The 21,727-nt window shown below is 36.5% G+C and overlaps 1 long non-coding RNA gene across 2 annotated transcripts; it reads right to left on the bottom strand.

Annotated features, from left to right (window-relative positions):
- Positions 1-291: 291 nt before the first annotated feature.
- On the bottom strand, positions 292-20,485 carry LOC138716473 (uncharacterized). 2 transcript variants are annotated; one of them, XR_011336672.1, is made up of 8 exons: positions 20,192-20,482; positions 16,333-16,501; positions 15,519-15,687; positions 14,871-15,039; positions 13,838-14,005; positions 13,051-13,184; positions 12,420-12,587; positions 293-4,300 (listed from the first exon to the last, which is right to left on the bottom strand). It is a non-coding gene; the product is annotated as an uncharacterized lncRNA (long non-coding RNA). The 2 variants fall into 2 exon arrangements; XR_011336671.1 differs by having other exon boundaries at positions 292-4,300; positions 13,051-14,005; positions 20,192-20,485.
- Positions 20,486-21,727: the final 1,242 nt, after the last annotated feature.

The following is a 21,727-nucleotide window of genomic DNA, read 5'->3' as shown; positions in this document are numbered from 1 at the left end:
TTGTCATGGTTCAAATTGTGGTATCGTGATGCTTATCGCAGTCCATATTGTGGTGCTTGTCATGGTTCAAATTGTAGTATAATGCTTATCACAGTTCAAATTGTAGTATAATGCTTATCACAGTCCATATTGTGGTGCTTGTCATGGTTCGAATTGTGGTATCGTGATGCTTATCGCAGTCCATATTGTAGTGCTTGTCACGGTTCAAATTGTAGTATAATGCTTATCACAGTTCAAATTGTAGTATAATGCTTATCACAGTCCATATTGTAGTGCTTGTCATGGTTCAAATTGTAGTATAATGCTTATCGCAGTCCATATTGTGGTGCTTGTCATGGTTCAAATTGTGGTATCGTGATGCTTATCGCAGTCCATATTGTGGTGCTTGTCATGGTTCAAACTGTAGTATAATGCTTATCACAGTCCATATTGTGGTGCTTGTCATGGTTCAAATTGTAGTATAATGCTTATCACAGTCCATATTGTGGTGCTTGTCATGGGTCGAATTGTGGTATCGTAATGCCTATTGCAGTCCATATTGTGGTGCTTGTCATGGTTCAAATTGTGGTATCGTAATGCTTATCGCAGTCCATATTGTGGTGCTTGTCATGGTTCAAATTGTGGTATCGTAATGCTTATCGCAGTCCATATTGTGGTGCTTGTCATGGTTCAAATTGTGGTATCGTAATGCTTATCGCAGTCCATATTGTGGTGCTTGTCATGGTTCAAATTGTGGTATCGTAATGCTTATCGCAGTCCATATTGTGGTGCTTGTCATGGTTCAAATTGTGGTATCGTAATGCTTATCGCAGTCCATATTGTGGTGCTTGTCATGGTTCGAATTGTGGTATCGTGATGCTTATCGCAGTCCATATTGTAGTGCTTGTCATGGTTCAAATTGTAGTATAATGCTTATCGCAGTCCATATTGTGGTGCTTGTCATGGTTCAAATTGTGGTATCGTGATGCTTATCGCAGTCCATATTGTGGTGCTTGTCATGGTTCAAACTGTAGTATAATGCTTATCACAGTCCATATTGTGGTGCTTGTCATGGGTCGAATTGTGGTATCGTAATGCCTATTGCAGTCCATATTGTGGTGCTTGTCATGGTTCAAATTGTGGTATCGTAATGCTTATCGCAGTCCATATTGTGGTGCTTGTCATGGTTCAAATTGTGGTATCGTAATGCTTATCGCAGTCCATATTGTGGTGCTTGTCATGGTTCAAATTGTGGTATCGTAATGCTTATCGCAGTCCATATTGTGGTGCTTGTCATGGTTCAAATTGTGGTATCGTAATGCTTATCGCAGTCCATATTGTGGTGCTTGTCATGGTTCAAATTGTGGTATCGTAATGCTTATCGCAGTCCATATTGTGGTGCTTGTCATGGTTCGAATTGTGGTATCGTGATGCTTATCGCAGTCCATATTGTAGTGCTTGTCATGGTTCAAATTGTAGTATAATGCTTATCGCAGTCCATATTGTGGTGCTTGTCATGGTTCAAATTGTGGTATCGTGATGCTTATCGCAGTCCATATTGTGGTGCTTGTCATGGTTCAAACTGTAGTATAATGCTTATCACAGTCCATATTGTGGTGCTTGTCATGGGTCGAATTGTGGTATCGTAATGCCTATTGCAGTCCATATTGTGGTGCTTGTCATGGTTCAAATTGTGGTATCGTAATGCTTATCGCAGTCCATATTGTGGTGCTTGTCATGGTTCAAATTGTGGTATCGTAATGCTTATTGCAGTCCATATTGTGGTGCTTGTCATGGTTCAAATTGTGGTATCGTAATGCTTATCGCAGTCCATATTGTGGTGCTTGTCATGGTTCAAATTGTGGTATCGTAATGCTTATCGCAGTCCATATTGTGGTGCTTGTCATGGTTCAAATTGTGGTATCGTAATGCTTATTGCAGTCCATATTGTGGTGCTTGTCATGGTTCAAATTGTGGTATCGTAATGCTTATCGCAGTCCATATTGTGGTGCTTGTCATGGTTCAAATTGTGGTATCATGATGCTTATCGCAGTCCATATTGTGGTGCTTGTCATGGTTCAAATTGTGGTATCGTGATGCTTATCGCAGTCCATATTGTGGTGCTTGTCATGGTTCAAATTGTGGTATCGTGATGCTCATCAAGTGCTTGTCTATCCATATCATGGTTCCTGTCGTGGTCTGTATAGTGATTGTTATTGTGATCCTTGCCATTGAGCTTGTCATGGTCCTTATTGTTGTCCTCATTGTCTTTGTTATGGTTTTTATCATGTTCTTTGTTGTCTTTGTCGTAGATCTTATTTTTGTAATGATCCTGTATTTGTCATTTCTAAATAATGGTTTCCCTCTTTGGCAAGTCGCACTTTGGGAAGAAGAGAGCCACAAGTGCAAAAATCTCATAAACTGTGATAACACTAATGTCAAATGGAAAAAAAAACTTTGTCTGTTTATATATGGCTACAAATGATAGGTTAAAATTTGGATGCTGGGCGTAACTACCCATATGCCACTACTGCAAATCAAATGGACCTATTATAAATTAAACTTAAAATATCTCGTTAGTAGAGTTTTTGCACTTGTGGCTGTCTTCTTCCCAAGGTGAGAAGTGACTTGGGTTACATATTATCTATCACGCTTTCATAAAGATAAAATAACATGCATGTAACGAGAGATCTATCCCAGAAATTGACAACTGATAACATTTTGCACTGGTGTATATTTTGGGATAGAGTTGCAATAAGAACAAGTGCGATGAAAATACACACACATGTCTACACATTTTCCTGCATGGCTATAAACTCATGGCCAGTTTCATCAATCTCTGTTAAAATTAATAAATTCTCAAGATGGCAGTAAGACTACTTATTTCCCTGACCAATATAAATGAGCTGACATTAGAATAAATTATGTTAGTTTATCTCAAACAAAGATATATACATTCAGAAATTATAGTAAAACCTCTGTTAACCGAAAAACAGATTTAACAGAAACTTTTAAGTTATGTAACTGAATATTTACACAGAAATTTAAAAGTTATACTCCATTTATGAAATATAAAATTTACATATGATGTGTGGTACAATCATATTTATTTTTAATTTAAACATTTTTATGGGCAATTATATGAGGGCAAAGTGGAAGTAGTTCCAAAGATAAGTAGGATTGTCACTAAGCAGGTCAGAGGAATGTGTATGAGAGCAACAAATCCTATTGTTTATGCGAGTTGACAAAACCCACCCCTACCACTAAGCTGGTGTTTTGAGATGGGCAGGACATATAGCACATGGGCGAATCCAGAAATGCATATAGAGTGTTAGTTGGGAGACCGGAGGGAAAAAGAGCTTTGGGGAGGGCGAGACATAGATGGGAGAATATTAAAATGGATTTGAGAGAGATGGGATATGATGGCAGAGACTGGATTAATCTTGCATAGAATAGGGACCGATGGAGGGCTTATGTGAGAGCAGCAATGAACCTGCGGGTTCTTTAAAAGCCATTTGTAAGTAAGTAAACCCGGAAACCAGTCAAGATTTTGAGTAGTGATCATTTTTTAAATTAATTTCCATTCTTTCTAAACATTTTTCTCACTTTGACCCCCATCTAAAGTGAATAATAAAAAAGTTTGCTGCGTACAAACTTTTGAAGGTGTAAATGTCTATTCTAAACAGATCACATCGAAGTTAGTATTTTTTTCTCACTTTTCAAGAAATGATTTTCATTTCGAATTTTTTTCTATCCTTTCCTTAGACATTAAAAAAATTACAGCACGATTGGTGGACTATCATAGGACCTACGACACAATATATATTTAAGGAAGTGGAAAATATCGTACAAGCCAATGCCTCCTATAGCACTCCTGTAATCGAGGTGACATCATGCACAGAACCCCATGAAAGTCATCTGGCATTGTTCTTTACCATTAATATAATCCCATCACAGTTACAATCCACCACAATAAACACGATTTAATTTTCTAGTTAATAAAATACTAAGACAATGAAGAAACAAAATATTTTTAATGAGCTGTGAAGTCACTAACAGACGTCGTTGAAACTAGCCATGATTTGAGATTTTACAGAAATGTATCTAATTTGTCTATCACATTTCACCTATCAGATATCCACATCAATCTGTGTATGTATTTTAACCATATAATCTGATTTAAACTATTTATACATATTTTGCATTCTAATTCATTAGTTTCCAATGCATTCGAACCTCAATCCCACAGCATCCATGTCAAAGTCTTTCACTTCTTCACACCAGTTCTGCTGACATCCTCCTCTGCCCATGGAGAAATGATCTGCAAGAGAATTCGGAAGAATATTAGCTCAATGTTAGTAAGTTGTCCTATTTAGTTTTGCTGTTTATATTTCCTCATTTCGAATACAAAATACAGTAAAATCCCTTGTAACACTGGCACCCAATCAACTGGCAATACCAAAACAACAGCACTTTTGTCTGTCCACAAAGCAACAGCACTTTTAACTGGAGGGAAAAACAAAAAATTTTAAATCTGCCATGTTACCACAGTCTGGGCCGTGTTGCCACATTCATGTTCAGTGAATATCCAATGCCAACATTAGTGTATTATTTGTGTTGTGTTATGTGTTTTAATAAAGATAGCTTTTATGTTACTCAGTTATGATCAAGTGGCTGAGATCATATCGTTACAGTTTCAACACTTGGCATCATAACTTACGAACATGTATTTTTTTTAAATATTTAATCAATTATCCGGGAAAATCTCGTATCTAGAACTAGCCTGGTCCCTTTGGATACATGCAAGACAGAGCATGGTTGGTAGCTGGTAGCCTGACTGGAAGAAATGCCCAAACGTTAAGCAATAGAGACGTACAAGACACTTTCCAATGGTGAAAGAATTATCCAAATCTATTAAATATCTTCTGAGATTACTTCATACAAACAACACACTCTCCTTACATATTAAAATTGATAAACATTTATATCCATATAGATTACAATGATATCTACGAGGTCTGTCTAAAATGTATCCAACCTTAAATTTTCCCACACAAAGTAGTGATTCTAAGGTGGCGCCACTGTGCACGGTGGAAGGAGGAACCGTAATGCGCATGCTTGAATTTTTTCACCACATTCGCTTGTGCCAGTCACTGTCTGGTGGTCGCCCAGTAAGGTGCTGTTCTAAGTGTTTGTCAGATTTAGTTTTCTCGCAAGATGACTGAACGAATTGAGCAAAGATACTGCATCAAATTTTGTCAAAAGCTTGGTGATTCTCAAAGTCAAACAATTCGTAAGATTCAGCAGGTGTTTGGGGAAGATGCGATGGGTATAACACAAATTAAGGAGTGGTTCAACCGATTCAAAGATGGCCGCACATCAGCAGAGAGTGAGCAGCATTGTGGCAGGCCCCAAACTGCTCGGAGTGCAGCTGTTGTTGAGAGGGTGCGAAATTTGGTGATGGCAGATCGTCGTTTGACCGTGCAGGAGACTGCCGAAGAGGTTGGAGTGAGTAAAGATTCTGCACATGCAATTTTGCGTGATGATTTGAACATGAACCGAGTGGCTGCGAAATTCGTACCCAAGTTGTTGTCCCCACAACAAAAAGACCTCCGTCGTGACGTTGCACAGGACCTTCTGGGCACCGCCAACACTGATCCTGGGTTTCTGAACACAGTGATAACTGGAGATGAGTCATGGGTGTACGGGTACGACCCAGAAACAAAAACTCAGTCGTCGCAATGGAAGCATTCCGAGTCTCCAAGGCCGAAGAAAGCGTGGCAGGTGCAAAGCAAAATCAAGGTGATGCTGACTGTTTTCTTTGATGTCCGTGGAATTGTGCATCACGAATACGCACCGGAAGGACAAACTGTGACAAAGGAGTACTATCACGATGTTCTCCGGCGACTCCGTGATACAGTTCGGCGCAAAAGACCAGACATGTGGACGGCGAACAACTGGCACTTGCATCACGACAACGCCCCCGCACATTCATCCCAATTGATCCACACTTTCTTGGCCAAACATGGAATTACAACCGTTCGCCAACCTCCCTACTCTCCAGACCTGGCTCCTTGCGACTTCTGGTTGTTTCCAAAATTGAAGACACCACTGAAAGGATCCCGTTTTGAGAGTAGAGAAGAGATAATGCGGAACGCGACGACAGAGCTGAACACCATTCCAAAAGAAGACTTCCAGAGGTGTTTCCGGCAGTGGAAGGATCGGTGGGCTAAGTGTGTGCAAGCACAAGGGGCCTACTTTGAAGGGGATTAGGGTCCCAACCCCGTCAGGTATTTGAAATATTTTTTCTGGCTAAAGGTCGGATACTTTTTAGACAGGCCTCGTACATAAAATTGTGTTAATTGAACATCTGTTTGCTGTGCAAGGCCGTCTTAAATAAATGCAGAGTCATTTGTTTTCACTTCATTGTATTAGTCAGACTGAAAAGCACAGATATAAAAAGCGCTGTTATTTTAAAACCCATATACGTCTTTAAATATCAGTCCTATCAAAATTTTACATGGAATAAAACTTGTATTTAATTGTATGAGCCAGATATTTCGATTGACTTCAGGCTTCCTTATAATCCCCCTTTTAAGGAAAGTATGTTGTTTTCTAATGCCAGGCGTTTGACAAAGTCATTTGACCTCTTGCACTCCAATATTTTTTCAAAGATATTATCATGGTCAGCCACTGAAACACAGATTTTGAGATGTTCCGAATCCATTTCTTGGTTTGAGTTGAACAATGGGCAGTTAAGGAACTGATATATTCCAATTCTATGCAGGTGCTTAGCCAAACAGTCATTGCCTGTTGCCAATCTAAATGCAGCTACAGACGATTTTCGTGGTAAATCGGGAGTTAACTGTGGATTATGACGCAAAGAGTTCCATTTTTTCCTTTGAGATTGTGTTATCAAATTTTGTTTGTTTGTTGAAGTCTAAGTATGTAGATTTAATAAATCTTTTCACAGAGTAAAACGTAGATTTAGTAACAGGTCTGTAAGTAGCAGTGCTGCCCTTCTTTGCTAAAGCATCCGCATTCTGGTTTCCCAGGATTCCACAATGGGATGGCATCCATTGGAATACAATTCTTTTATTGAGTAATATTAATTGAGAGAGCACTTTAGTTATTTCTGCTGTTTGAGATGAAGGTGTGTGTCTAGAGACTATTGATAGAATAGCTGCTTTGGAGTCTGACAATATAATTGCATTCTTAAATTTATTGATGTGGTATAGAAGATTCCCGAGACTTTCACTTATTGCAATGATTTCTCCGTCAAAACTTGTTCCCTATCCAAGAGATCTATAAAGTGAGAAGAGACAGCACATAACACCTGCACTGGCACCTTGTTCTCTGGAGATCAAGGATCCATCAGTGTATAAATGACGTATTTTGAATCCCATATAGCCTAAATTTTAAGTGTGATCCAACGTAATTTATATACTAATTTTCATAGAATATCAGTTCTGCCAATGTTGTGTGAAAAGGTAACTGACATACAACGGACAGACATGTGAACAAAGATTTCAAAAAGTGCTATTTTTGGTCTCAGGAGAGATAATTATGTATGTTTACACTGATTACACTAGTCAACAAATTTTAACTTTTTGTCTGTCACAGAAATGAAATCAGCTGATTTTTACTAAATCGACCCTGCTGATTACGAAAATGGCAGCGAAAAATCTGTAACACGTAACATTTTTTGTGTGACACAAGGGGAAATATATTGATTAAAAAAAAATGTTTTCGCGCATTTCAAAATACGTAATTACAACAGTGAAAATAAATAAATTCTTAAGATGCACAATTCATACACAAAATACACTGACGTTTTACAGAAAAATAATAACGCTGCATTAATAATAATTACAATAAGAAAAAATGGCATTATGTTCCTTTTTTTTTCCCTTCGAAATAGGCTTTTACTTTATTAATTTAAAACTGGATCAAAGTAACTATAATTTTTTAAGGTTTATAAATTAAATTGATTAAAATCTCAAATCAAATAAGTAAACAACCATATACAGACTTCAAGCTAGATTAAAAAAAAAAAGTATTTAGTTACTTAGAGTTATTTTTTCCTCTTGTAGTTTGAGTCACCTGCTCTGAGCAAAAACCAACAGTAGTCCCCCATCATACTAGAATCCCACCTTCCTTGATATCGTTGTTCCATCCTGTGTATATCTTGATGGAATCTTTCCCCCTTTTCATCACTTACAGCTCCTAAGTTCTCTAGGAAAAAGTCCAGATTGGAATGGAGGAAATATATTTTCAATGACATTCGACAACCAAGCTTCTGGTAACTATGCAGGAGTTCTTGTACAAACTGTTGGTAATTGTCAGCTTTATTGTTACCTAAAAACCCACTAACAACATTTACAAAGGCATTCCAAGCTTCTTGTTCCTCAACACTTAATTTTTTTTTCAAAGCTCTCATCTTTCAAAAGTTTCCTAATTTGAGAGCCAACAAAAATTCCCTCTTTCACTTTAGCCTCACTGAGTTTCGGAAACATATTCCTTACATATGCAAAACCTTCTCCATTTTTATCCAGAGCTTTAACAAAACTCTTCATTAAACTAAGCTCGATATGTAAAGGAGGAAGTAGTAATTTTTCCGGTTTTACTAAAGGAACATAGCTTTCTCTGGGAAGCCAGTCTTCACTATGTAGCGTTTTTCAGTCGCTCTACAACCCCACAAACAGAGAAAGCAACAGTATCTTGTGAATCCATCCTGAAGTCCGAGCAATAAGGCGACAATTTTCAAATCTCTGCAGAGTTGCCAGCAGTATATTTTATATTGGACTGCATCTAGTAAACTGACAAATTTATATAAGTTTCCTTCATATCTACTGAATACGCCACTGGAATTGATGGTTTAGTGTTTCCATTGTGCAATAATACTGCTTTTAAACTTATTTTGGAAGAATCTATGAATAATCTTCATTCCTCTGGGATGTGTTGAAATCCTAGTTCTTCCATTAAGCCGTCTATATCTACACACATTCACATAGAATTCTTCATTATAAAATACTTTGAAAACCATTCATGTCTCTTCCTGTACAATGAAATTTTAGTATCTGGTGCTAGCAGTCCTGGTGCTGGTGTTGCAGTCTAGACCCTAAAATCTCAGCTTGTTTAGTGAGATTAAGATCTCTTATTAAGTTGTTCAGTTCACATTGTTGAATTAAATGGGGTTCTTTATGATGTTCTGGGCTATAGGACTGATCAGAGGATGTTGATGGTTGAGCTAAATCATCTGTTTGTTCTATTGGAAGAACCAATTCCTCCAATTGCGAAGGAGGATTAGAAACAGGGAGTTTTGGTCCAGGTGGTACAGGTCTTATTGCAGATGGAACATTAGGATATTCAATTTTAGATCTTGTTTTCTTTGAAAATCCCGTAATCTTTGTTAAACAGAAATAACAGTCTTCTGCATGGCTTGTTGGTTCACGCCAGATCATTGGAACTGCAAACGACATACTTTGAGTCTTCTCTCCGTCCATCCAGTTTATCAGTTTTGAGTAACATGTTGTGCAGCACATATGGGGAGCCCGTGATTTGTCCTCATCACACACATTACATTCAAAATAGTAATAATATGCTTGTTTCAACTTATCTGATAACGGCCGATGCTGCGATTTTGCCGTAAATTCTCCACATACGTAACAAAAGCTGTCTGGCGAATTTACAAACACACGAGATTTTTTCATTCTGAGAAAGAGTAAATAAACGCAAAGATAAAAACTTAAAACCAGCGATACAACTTGTCACAAGCTCAAAAAATATTCAACTAATCCTAAAATGCAATCTATTTCACTCTAAAAGCCCACCCTCTCAGTGCTTTCTGTCGGTCTAGCGTCATAAAGCAATAAAATAATAGATATATATCACCCACTACGCACCTTATTAATGCACACTCATGTATTTGAAAGAACCTATTCCTTAAAATACACTTTTAGTATATCCTGAGTAACAATAAGTTATAAAACGTATGAATATACTGTGTAACCGTTTAAATAAAGTCCATAGTTCGATACCAGAGTTCTTTGGTAAATTCATTCTTATTTTTTCACAATTTCCAATTTTCCTCTTAAATGGTGCGTGATGGAAAATTTTCAAGTTTAGATCTAGTATCAGCACACAAAAATTGATCTAAAATGACCAATTTCACCCTTGTGACAAAAACCTTGTTGACTAGTGTTATTATTGCAAAAGCGAAAATTACCAGAAAAATTTAGGTTACAATTTTATTATTAGTATAGATGTTAATGGCTCTGCAGTTCAGTATGTGCTACAAGTTCATAGCCGAATCTTCTCTGCAGAGAACACATTTTGGTGATAGCCTATATAAATTCCAATTCTGAAGAATTTGAAATAATTCAAATTCTTCCTCCTAAATTCCAGACTTTTCCTGGTTTTCACATCTAAAAAGTAAATTTCAGGCTAATTTCATGTTTTTCGAGATCAGTACAGACTATCAGAAAGTATGCGGTCAAAACTAATACACTGATAATAATGACAATAATATAATTTACTATTTAATCAACTTGCTAGCTGCATGAAGTCTGCAGGCCACCAGTTCACAGCTGGCACAACTACTCATTCCAACCAATTCATACCACGACAATATGTACCTGCACACATTATACCATATCTGAAACTCATCTCATCAACTGATACTGCGATATTACATTCCAACTGGGATGACTCAAATTTGTTGTCACAAAATAGTAGCCATGGTTTTAAGTCTGTTCCGTTGTTACGAGTTGGTAGTTTTATTTATATCAGGTGGACGAGAAGAAACACCACAGCTTAACCAAAAGTCTAGCGGCCTCCACATGCTATAGGAATAGTCTTCCTACCGTCAAAGTGCGACAGTAATATGCGGTACGATAAAAACAAAAAAAGCTTACCTCATTCTTGAACTGAAGGTACCAATTACAAAAATGAATCCTAACTGCATCATCAGGGGCCAAGAGCTGGTTGTTAAAAAGTGTTATGTTTCATTTAACGACGCTCACAACTGCCGAGGTTATATCAGTGTTGCAGGAGTTCTTTCACATGCCAGTAAATCTAGACATGAGCCTGTTGCATTTAAGCACACTTAAATGCCATCGACCTGGCCCAGGATCGAACCTGCAACCTCGGACACAGAAGGCCAGCGCTATACCAACTGAGCCAACCAGGCCGATGCCAAAAGCTGGCGCACTACACGTGTTTTGTATGGTTTGAACTTTAGTGGCGAGTTGAACAGATGTTTTAGACATCCCTATTTGTTGTGCTATATGGTGCAAAGATTTGTGAGGGCTTTGCTCTAACCGAAAACCTATTTCGTCCAATTTCTCCTCTGTTAATACATGTTTATTCACACGAGGCTTCTTATTTTGTACAGATCCTGTCTCTCTGAACTTCTTTACTAGTCAGTATATTGTCTTATCTGGCACAGGGGAATAGGGAAATTGATGACAGAACTTACAGCGAAACTTTCTCCACAAAGACTTTTTTGCGAAAGTATTACAAATAAAGTGTGTTGTTCTACACTGTTCTCACGACACAACTTACACACTCAGCACAAAACTGAAAATGGCTTTCTGGAATATTTTGTTGCATGGGATCTGGTAGCCCGAGAATATTCTCTCGATTGTTGCACAATCTGAGTAAATTGGCAGACTCAATATTACTGCGCACAAGAACGGTTAAAAAAAATTATGAATTATTGCTAGATTTCTGTTAATCATTCAATTAGACCTAGCAAACTAATTCATATGTACTTTGCGTGGGATCTAGACCAAGAATAACAGGGGCATAAACCCAGGAGCAGGTAGTGGCACTCCAGCAACTAGTTTTCTGTAGCTTTGGTGGTGTTTCGTCCCGTTCATCCGGTAGTTGGTAAAGTCAAAATTTTAATAGTTTTAACCCTCTTCATACTTTAGAAATGGAATACTAGAAAAGGACTTACAAAGTCATGGACCTGAGAATACAAAAAGTATACTGTCTAAATATGAATGGTATAAAACTAATGATGAAATTATACAGTACTTCTGTGCTATGGGACATTATCTTATTGATTTTGTTTTGTAACTCCAGTAAATGTCATAACATAACGTAAATTAATAAATTGCTTCTGTGGAGACATATGGGGATGGATGTAATAGAACAAACTGTAAATAGGGGTGAATAAAGTGACTTGAAATGAATTATTGTTATAAATTGTACTTGGGACCAATATATTATGGCAGTAATATCCTTGGTACGAATATTTTGGGATAAACAGTCACACAATCTTGATCATCACTGTTCTACATTATGCAAATAATTTGTTTCTAGTTCAATGAGCAATTTAATACATAATACAAACTGGCAATCAAACCAGATGTGAGCTATCAAAGAAACTAGAAGTCTTGAATGAGGGTAGCCACCTTGGTCTCGGTACTTACCAGTTTATGCATGTTTACTGCCAGTAGCTGTTCTCCAAGACTCCCACGCATTTCCTGGACGAGTGCCACTCAGCTATGCAGGTGTTGTGTGCAACAAGAACCATTATCCTATCTTCTGATCAAGCTGCTCCAGAAATCGAACACTACTCCGAGCTTGTCTGTGAATACCTAAAACAAGAAAGATTACAATATTGACTTATTTCTTTACAAGTGTTTCAAATTCTCGGTAAACTTTGGAATAGAATGTAGGGAAACTGCATACAGGTTTACAGACTTTATCTTGTGTTAAAAAATGTCCTATTGCTTTAGGGTTGCCAGACATACGGTTTTTTAAGAAAATGTACGAAATTTTTCTTTTCCTTTTTCTTGCATATATGCTACATATTTCATATCATATGGTAACAGTTCCTTGTTTTTGCCGTTTCAGTTAATAATGAAAATTATTTTAAATACGGTGCCAAATTATATTCAAAATCAGCACGGAAGAAATAATTTTCACGTAACTTAAAAATATCCTTAGGGTAATTTCCTATTTAGAAGCACTGATTGCTCAGTTTTTATCAAAGAGAACCTCACTGCCGAGTTAAGAGAAGTCTTGAATGAGGGTAGCCACCTTGGTCTCAGTACTTACCAGTTTATGCATGTTTGCTGCCAGAAGCTGTTCTCCAAGATTCCCACGCATTTCCTAGACGAGTGCCACTCAGCTATGCAGGTGTTGTGCTGCTCCAGAAATCGAACATCTACTCCAGTCTTGTCTGTGAATACCTGAAACAAAGATTACAATATTGACATATTTCTTTACAAGTGTTTCAAATTCTCGGTAAACTTTGCAATAACAATGTACGGAAACTGCATACATGTTTACAGACTTTATTTTGTGCTAAAAAATGTCCTATTCCTTTAGGGTTGTCAGACACACGGTTCTTTAAGAAACAGTAAGTTCCCCCCCCCCCCTCCCGCAATGATACCGTCATTTCTCATAACTATGGTCCAGGAAGACAACTATGGTCCATTCAAATTTTGTACTACATAACGTTTATCTATATTTTTGCTGTACTGTAGTTTGAATTCAAGTCACTGCAGCTATCTATGAACGGTCTATGTTACTTCTACAATGTTCTTTCAATAGTTTGTATTGTGGACCATAGTAATGGGAAATGATGGTACATATTTCATATCATAAGGTAACAATTCCTTGTTTTGGCTGTTTCAGTTAATAATAAGAATTATTTTAAATACAGCACCATATTTAAATTCAAAATTAGGAAAGAATAACTAATTTTCACGTAACTTAAAAATATCCTCTGGGTAATTTCCTATTTAGAAGCATTGATTGCTCAGTTTTTATTAAAGAGAATCTCACTGATTAGACGAAAGAAGTATTGACTGAGGGTAGCCACCTTGGTCTCAGTACTTACCAGTTTATGCATGTTTGCTGCCAGAAGCTGTTCTCCAAGACTCCCACGCATTTCCTGGACGAGTGCCACTCAGCTATGCAGGTGTTGTGTGCAACAAGAACCGCTATCCTATCTTCTGATCAACCCGCTCCAAAAATCGAACACTACTCCGAGCTTGTCTGTGTATATCTGAAACAAGAAAGATTACAATACTGACATATTTCTTTACGAGTGTGTCAAATTCTCGGTAAATTTTGCAACAACAATGTAGGAAAACCGCATACATGTTTACAGACTATTTTATGTTAAAAATATCCTGTTCCTTTAGGGTTGCCAGACGTACAGTTTTTTAAGAAACAGTACAACATTGTTTTTTTTCTGTATATGGTACACATTTCATACCATATGGTAACAGTTCCTTGATTTTGCTGCTTCAGTTAATGGATAAATCGCAATAAATTTTGGCGAATCCTCGGACCTCACCTCATCTCACTACATCTCGCCAAAATATTGTAAAAAATTGCACAAAATTGTAAAAATTGTAGAAATTTTCTAAATTGTAAAACTATAAAAATTTGTAAAAATTGTAATTGTAATTGTAATATTGTAAAATTTTGACTTGTTCCACATCTTAAAGCTTCATTGCTCATGTAAGATCTATAGAATAAAATAAATGAATGAATGAATAGCGAACGCCAGTAGGCGAAGTTATCCCCACCCACATGAAATGTGTATTCGACACAACACTCGCTTATCACGTAGAGTGTCTGGTGAGCTAGTAGGGGAAAAGTGGAAGGGGTCGTGGGCGGAGCTTCTACGTTCGCTATATTGCGATTTGCCCCAGTTAATAATGAGAAATATCTTAAATATGGTACCGTACCATATTTAAATTCAAAATCAGAAAACAATAAACAATTTTCACGTCATTTAAAAATATCCTCAGGGTAATTTCCTATTTAGAAGCACTGATTGCTCAGTTTTTATCAAAGAGAATCTCACTGGTGAGTCGAGAGAAGTCTTGATTGAGGGTAGCCACCTTGATCACAGTACTTACCAGTTTATGCATGTTTGCTGCCAGTAGCTATTCTCCAAGACTCCCACGTATTTCCTCGATGAGAAACACTCAACTATGCAGGTGTTGTGTACAACAAGAACTGCTATCCTATCTTCTGATCAAACTGCTCCAGAAATCGAACACCTACCCTGAGCTTGACTGTGAATGCCTGAAACAAAGAAACAAGAAAGATTACAATATTGACATATTTCTTTATTAGTGTTTCAAATTCTCGGTAAACTTTGCAACAGCAATGTAGGGAAACCATATACAGGTTTACAGATTTTATTTTGTGTTTAAAAATGTCCTATTGCTTTAGGGTAGCCAGACATAGTTTTTTTTAGAAACAGTACGGCATTTTTTCTTTTTTCTTTTTGTTTTGCATACAGTACATAGCTTATTTTATAGCATATGGTAACAATTCCTTGTTTTTGCTGTTTCAGTTAATAATGAGAATTATTTTAAATACGGTGCCGAATTATATTCAAAATCAGAAAAGAATAAATAATTTTCACGTCACTTAAAAAATATCCTTAGGATAATTTCCTATTTAGAAACAATGATTGCTCAGTTTTTATCAAAGAGAATCTCACTGGTGAGTCGAGAGAAGTCTTGAATGAGGGTAGCCACCTTGGTGTCAGTACTTACCAGTTTATGCATGTTTGCTGCCAGTAGCTGTTCTCCAAGACTCCCACACATTTCCTGGACCAGTGCCACTCAGCTGTGCAGGTGTTGTGTGCAACAAGAACTGCTAACCTATCTTCAGATCAAGCTGCTCCAGAAATCGAACACCTACTCCGAGATTGTCTGTGAATGCCTGAAACAAGAAAGATTACAATATTGACTTATTTCTTTATGAGTGTTTCAAATTCTAGGTAAACTTTGGAATAGAATGTAGGGAAACTGCATACAGGTTTACAGACTATTTTGTATTTAAAAATGTCCTACTCCTTTAGGGTTCCCAGACATATGGTTCTTTAAGAAACAGTACTTTTTTTTTCTTCTGCATACGGTACCGTCATTTCTCATAACTATGGTCCAGGAACACAACTATGGTCAATTCAAATTTTGTACTACATAACGTTTATCTATATTTTTGCTGTACTGTAGTTTGAAGTCTAGTCAATGCAGTTATCAACGAACGGTCTGTTACTTCTATGATGTTCTTTCAATAGTTTGCATTGTGGACCATAGTTATGGGAAATGATGGTACATACTTCATATCATATAGTAACAGTTCCTTGTTTTTGCTGTTTCAGTTCATAATATGAATTATTTTAAATACGGTGCCGAATTATATTCAAAATCAGAAAAGAATAAATAATTTTCACGTCACTTAAAAATATACTCAGGGTAATTTCCTATTTAGAAGCACTGATTGCTCAGTTTTATCAAAGAGAACCTCACTGGTGAGTCGGAAGAAGTCTTGAATAAGGGTAGCCACCTTGGTCTAAGTACTTACCAGTTTATGCAGGTTTGCTGCCAGTAGCTGTTCTCCAAGACTCCCATGCATTTCCTGGACGAGTGTCACTTAGCTATGCAGGTGTTGTGTGCAACAAGAACCAATATCCCATCTTCTGATCAAGCTGCTCCAGATATCCAACACCTACTCCGAGCTTGTCTGTGAATACCTGAAACAAGAAAGATTACAATTTTCACAGTCGTCAGGGACAGTCTACAGGATCAAAAAATGTCCATACAACATACGGTAAAAACTTGATAGTTTTTCCCAGAAAAAAATATTTATTTTCTAATTTTATTTGCGTTATACTGTTTATATCGTTCGTAAAATTACGAAAACAATTACGTCAGTAGGCCTAGGTATATCTAGCAAAGAGTTATTAGTTGAAATAAATGCGTGTCCTTATTACGTTTTCGTGAAATTAAATAAAAATGCATGCTTAAATGTGTTAATATTCTGGTGTGAGAGACATGGCAACGTGTTCAGCAGGCAGTACTCTGCACAGACATAAGACCAAATCAGCTGAGTTCAAACTCCCTGTCCATAGGTCTACTGCAGAGAGGATGACAGTTCAGTACAAGGTATTCGATAATAAACTTATGTCATTTACAGTTCAGGAATATCATGTTATTAATTTATGGAGAAAGTTGTCATTATTCAAGTGAGGCAAGAAGGATGTACAGTCAACGTTTTCCAAAAAAAAAAAAAAAAAAAAAAAAAAAAAAAAAAAAAAAAAATTTATGTATTTAGCGAACATTTGTAGTAGTTTCTCAACGATTTTTAGAAACTAGGAGTCTCTTACCCCATTTCGACAATCACACAACCAGAAATTTGTTTAAAAATGATACTGCTTTAAGGAAGAGGAAGAGATTAAAATGTCGCATTAGAAAAAAAGTTCGTGTGATTTTATGCAGAAAACCATTATTGTTCTATTAATGAGATTGAAAGTTTGTATTTTCTCCTCATTTTATGTAACAACAGTATTATCATGATCCGCTCCGGCATTAGGACAGAGCATCTGTCTTGTACTGGTATGTAGTGGCGGCTGATTGGCCGAGGCAAATGAGGCCAGGCTTCAGTCACTTTGCTTCCTTAATCTCAAAATTGTAGTGGTTTTTAGTCGTATATAACATATTATATTAGTTATTTCAATGAAGCGTATAGAATTGAAGTAGAAAACTTTGTGATGTATATAGACTTGTCTTGTAGAAAATTTGTTCCTGAGGCCAGGATCGCTCGTGCCGGGTCTGGCCTCTGCATTTCGTATGTTTCTACGCATTTTAAGGTTACACTCAGAAAGCTGAAACTGAGGCACATTTCTTGTGGCCTCGTGGGCTAGCAGGTATTCCCCCACCCATTAGCCTTCACTTCTCCCATTCAGAACCCGGTCTTTTGTCAATGCTGGTCTCAAGTGTCGGTTGGGATGAGAATAACAGTGGTGAGTCGTCGTGTGGTGTGGTCCACTGTGGTTATGTGTTTCGGGATAATAGAAATCGAAAGACATGCGAGAAATAATGATGATAATTGTAATAAATTCATTGTTAGAGTATCGTTATCAATAGGAAATAATATTGAAACAAAGGAAAGTTTTAAATTAAGACAGACCAACACCATCACTGACAATTTTTCAGAAAGACAATCTTAAAACGCGAGCTTTCAATGCATCCTGGTGTAACATAAATGGGTCTTTGATAATGTGGTGCGAAATAAACTTTGCTGTTGGTCGTGCTTCTTGCTGTCAAAAAAAAAATAAATAAAAGAGAGAGAGAGAGAACAGTAACTTCAGCGATCTGAAGAATATTTCCAGGGGAATTTTAACACATGCTTCTTCAGTTGAGCATAACATTCGTTGCTTTATAAAAATTAAATAGTTAAGCCTACTGAAATCAACTCACAGCACAGAAACTTACTTGAAGATTGACATGTGATTTTTCATTAATGATAATAATAATAATGATATAATAATAATATGGTAATGTCATCAATAATAAACATTTTGTATGGAAGGTAGCTTGCTTAAACTACTTACTACAAGCCTCACCGAGGATTTCGGTCACCAGCAGCTACTGCCAGTATGTCTGTACCCGCTTCAGTTGTAGCCTACTGTGTACTTATAAACTCCCTCCTCCCCATCCAGCAATGTTGCAAAACATCTAATATTGTAAACTGGTCAATGTAGAGTATCCACCGCCCACTGAACGAATATTGATTAAACAAGTGTTGAGCGACTTCCGCAGATTTTGGAATAGACACCAACGCATTTAGGTTAGTTTAGGCTTTTATTATCCCGTCAAGATGTTTAGCATTAGTGTAAAACTGGACTATGTCGCCTATAGTGGGCGGGACATAAGTAACATTCACCTGTAAAGTTTAATAATTAGTTAAATATTGCAATTAAAAAAATTGTAAGGACATTTTTTTCTTCCTTACGACATGAATAAACATCAGTTAAAATAATGGCACTTATACCCCTTACACCCTGTACTGTACTTGCCTTCAGAGAGTGGTAAGGTATTAACCCAAAAAGTCTTATATATGTAACTGATATTATACAGAATGGCTCCCTCCAACTTCCCTAATTTTAACTGTCTATGAAAGGAAGAGGTGCAGGGAAATATTTAGCATTGTTAAAGGTAAGTTGAAGTCAAATACTTGTCACTAATGTGGATGGTATTGATTGTATGTCAATGCCTAAATTACACAACATAAGAATTACACTTGCAAGGTACAAATTTTTCAAGAAATCAAGCCTAAAAACATCGTTAACAAAAATTTACAACTGAAATCCTAGAGCGCATTAACAAGAAAGTGTTTCTGAAACGTGTTTTCTCATAAGACCTTTTGTCTGGAAAAGTTAACCAGCACAATGTCAATGTGGGGCTCACAAAACCTACATATATATTTATGGATTTTTTTTCAAATTTACTTTACGACGATTTATCAACTGCGATGGTTAGCTAGCCTCTGAATGAAATGGCGATGATGCCAGCGAAATAAGTCCAGGATCCAGTGCTGAAAGTTACCCAGCATTTGTTCTTAATGGACCTAGGGAAGACCCCGGAAACGTGAACCAGGTTAACTTGACCCAACCAGGATTTGAATCCGGGCCCACTCATTTTAGTCGGACATGTTAATCTTATTCCACAGCAGTGGACCCATATAGCTATGGAGTATATTCGAGAGTCCTAAAAGGTACTTTGCTAGGAGACGTCGTTGCACATAGGCCAGTTTTACACTAATCCTAAACATCTTATTAAATATTGAACAAGTTCTGAATTATAACCTAAAATACGACTTTCCCCGAAAGTTATTCATAATAAGGTGAAACGAGCAACGCATCTTGCATTTTTGGTCCAGGGAAAATACTTCGTTTAAACGTGGTCTATATTTGCAACGTCGTCTCCTAGCAAATTACCTCAAGAAATAAATGTGACTTTATGTAGGTTATGATAATTGGACATTTCTTGGAACAGGTGCACAATACCGGAGCCGCCAGATTTTCACATATGCCAGTTATGCATTAAGTCAAGTGTCTTATCACGTTATCACACAATAAAATTGATTTTGCTCAAATCTGGTCTGCTTAATATTTTCCGCAGTTATGCATTTCTGTTAAATGGTCTTTTCTGCAATTATTTCTATAGATACTTCACTAGAAGGCACTTTTATTAATAAATAACAGTACGCATGGGCGCTGTTGCTTAAATACTGTAGACCTACAAGAACTATCTCAACATTACGACTTGCAATATAACTCTGATAAACTACTATAATATTCAATTCAATATGTAATTCATCAATAAGAACTCAATAAAGAAAGAATCGAGAATCTACGCACTAAAATACATCATTTATTTACCTACAACCCGTTAAAACAACCACCTCCAACCATGCCTGAATCGAAAGAGAACGTCAAATTCAAAATGGAAGCACAATGTGGCGCACTCTACAGAACATCCGGTTATGATACGGTCTTCATTTGTCAATCTTTTGCACTATATAACAGAAAAACGTTCAAATTGAGGACAGAACGTTAATTTATGTTCTGTAACATATCTTCAAATTATTATTGGATTTACCAAATATAAATTACATACGCGGTAGTATGAAATCGACAACACAAGAGAAGAAGACAGAAAAAAGTTACACAGGATGCCGGGACCGTAGAGCCATCTATGGGCATTTTTTAACTTTAAGTCGGTAACAGCAGTTTCTCTCTTACCACCCACCTCTTCTGCTGTATCGATAACTACATTCACTACTATACCATTCCACCACAGTCTAGTATATAGTAGTATAGTAGACTGTGATTCCACTCACTACTGCAACGTACAGTACCATTTACATTGCATTTTGATTAAAATTTTATCCTCTTTTCCCAGCCCACCTGTCTGTAACAATAGTCAATAGTTTTCAGCTTGGTATTTCAGTTTGGGATATTGCTCGAATGTGTAAAATTGAAAGAAAAGTTGAACCGAGACAATGCACCTTTAGGGAATGAATTTTCTTTTTTCTACATTTTTCAAGCTAGGGATTTAATTTCTGTATACAATAACCTCTTGTTATAAGTATTAATGCTCCTAAGTTCGATTAGTATTAGTTTGAGGGATTAAGTACAGCTTACAGCTGTAAAATTTTTGGATATATTCAACATTTTTTCTTCCATTACTGTATCTTGTACAATAATGAAAATTGATATGTGTAAAACACTGTTCTTCTGCTATATGAAAAAAGCATTTTTACGATTAAAAAAAATATATATATATTTTTTTTTTTTCAAAATTCAAAACGGTGGCAGTTCACTGTGCAGTGATGAAGCGTTTCCCTCATAATTCATAAACTTGTTAACTTTTTAATGTTCTGTCTCTTTTATTTTCTTTCTGAAACTCATGTTTACAATATCATGCTCTTTCAACTACATTCCTTAATAAATATTTTTTTTTTATTTTGTGTTAGAATAAAATACTGATATTTGATCATTTTTAAATGAATTCATTTTTCATCAGACAATCTATCAAAGGTAGAGAAGTGATCTTGCATCATATTGTAGATATGACATGCATAAATACACACAAAAAATTTCATCACAGAATGTTGGATAGTTTTTGAGTTATGAGGGAAATGCTCAATCACTGCACAGTGAACTGCCAACATTTTGAATTTTGAATATTTTTTTAATCGTGAAAATATTTTTATCGTATAGCAGAAGGGCAGTGTTTTACACATACTAATTTTTATTATTGTACAAGATACAATAATGGAGGAAAAAATTTTTGAATATTTCCAAAATTTTACTGCTGTAAGCTGTACCTAACACCTTACAGATTTTAAGTTACACTTTTTTTTTCTAATTTTCACCTATTTTAAAACTTATTTACTCCCACAAAATATAAGT

This window comes from Periplaneta americana, chromosome 2 (genome assembly GCF_040183065.1).
Source record: "Periplaneta americana isolate PAMFEO1 chromosome 2, P.americana_PAMFEO1_priV1, whole genome shotgun sequence".
Taxonomy (NCBI): Eukaryota; Metazoa; Arthropoda; class Insecta; order Blattodea; family Blattidae; genus Periplaneta; species Periplaneta americana.
Note: the sequence above shows the minus strand (reverse complement) of the source record. Positions and strands in the feature narration are given on the sequence as shown.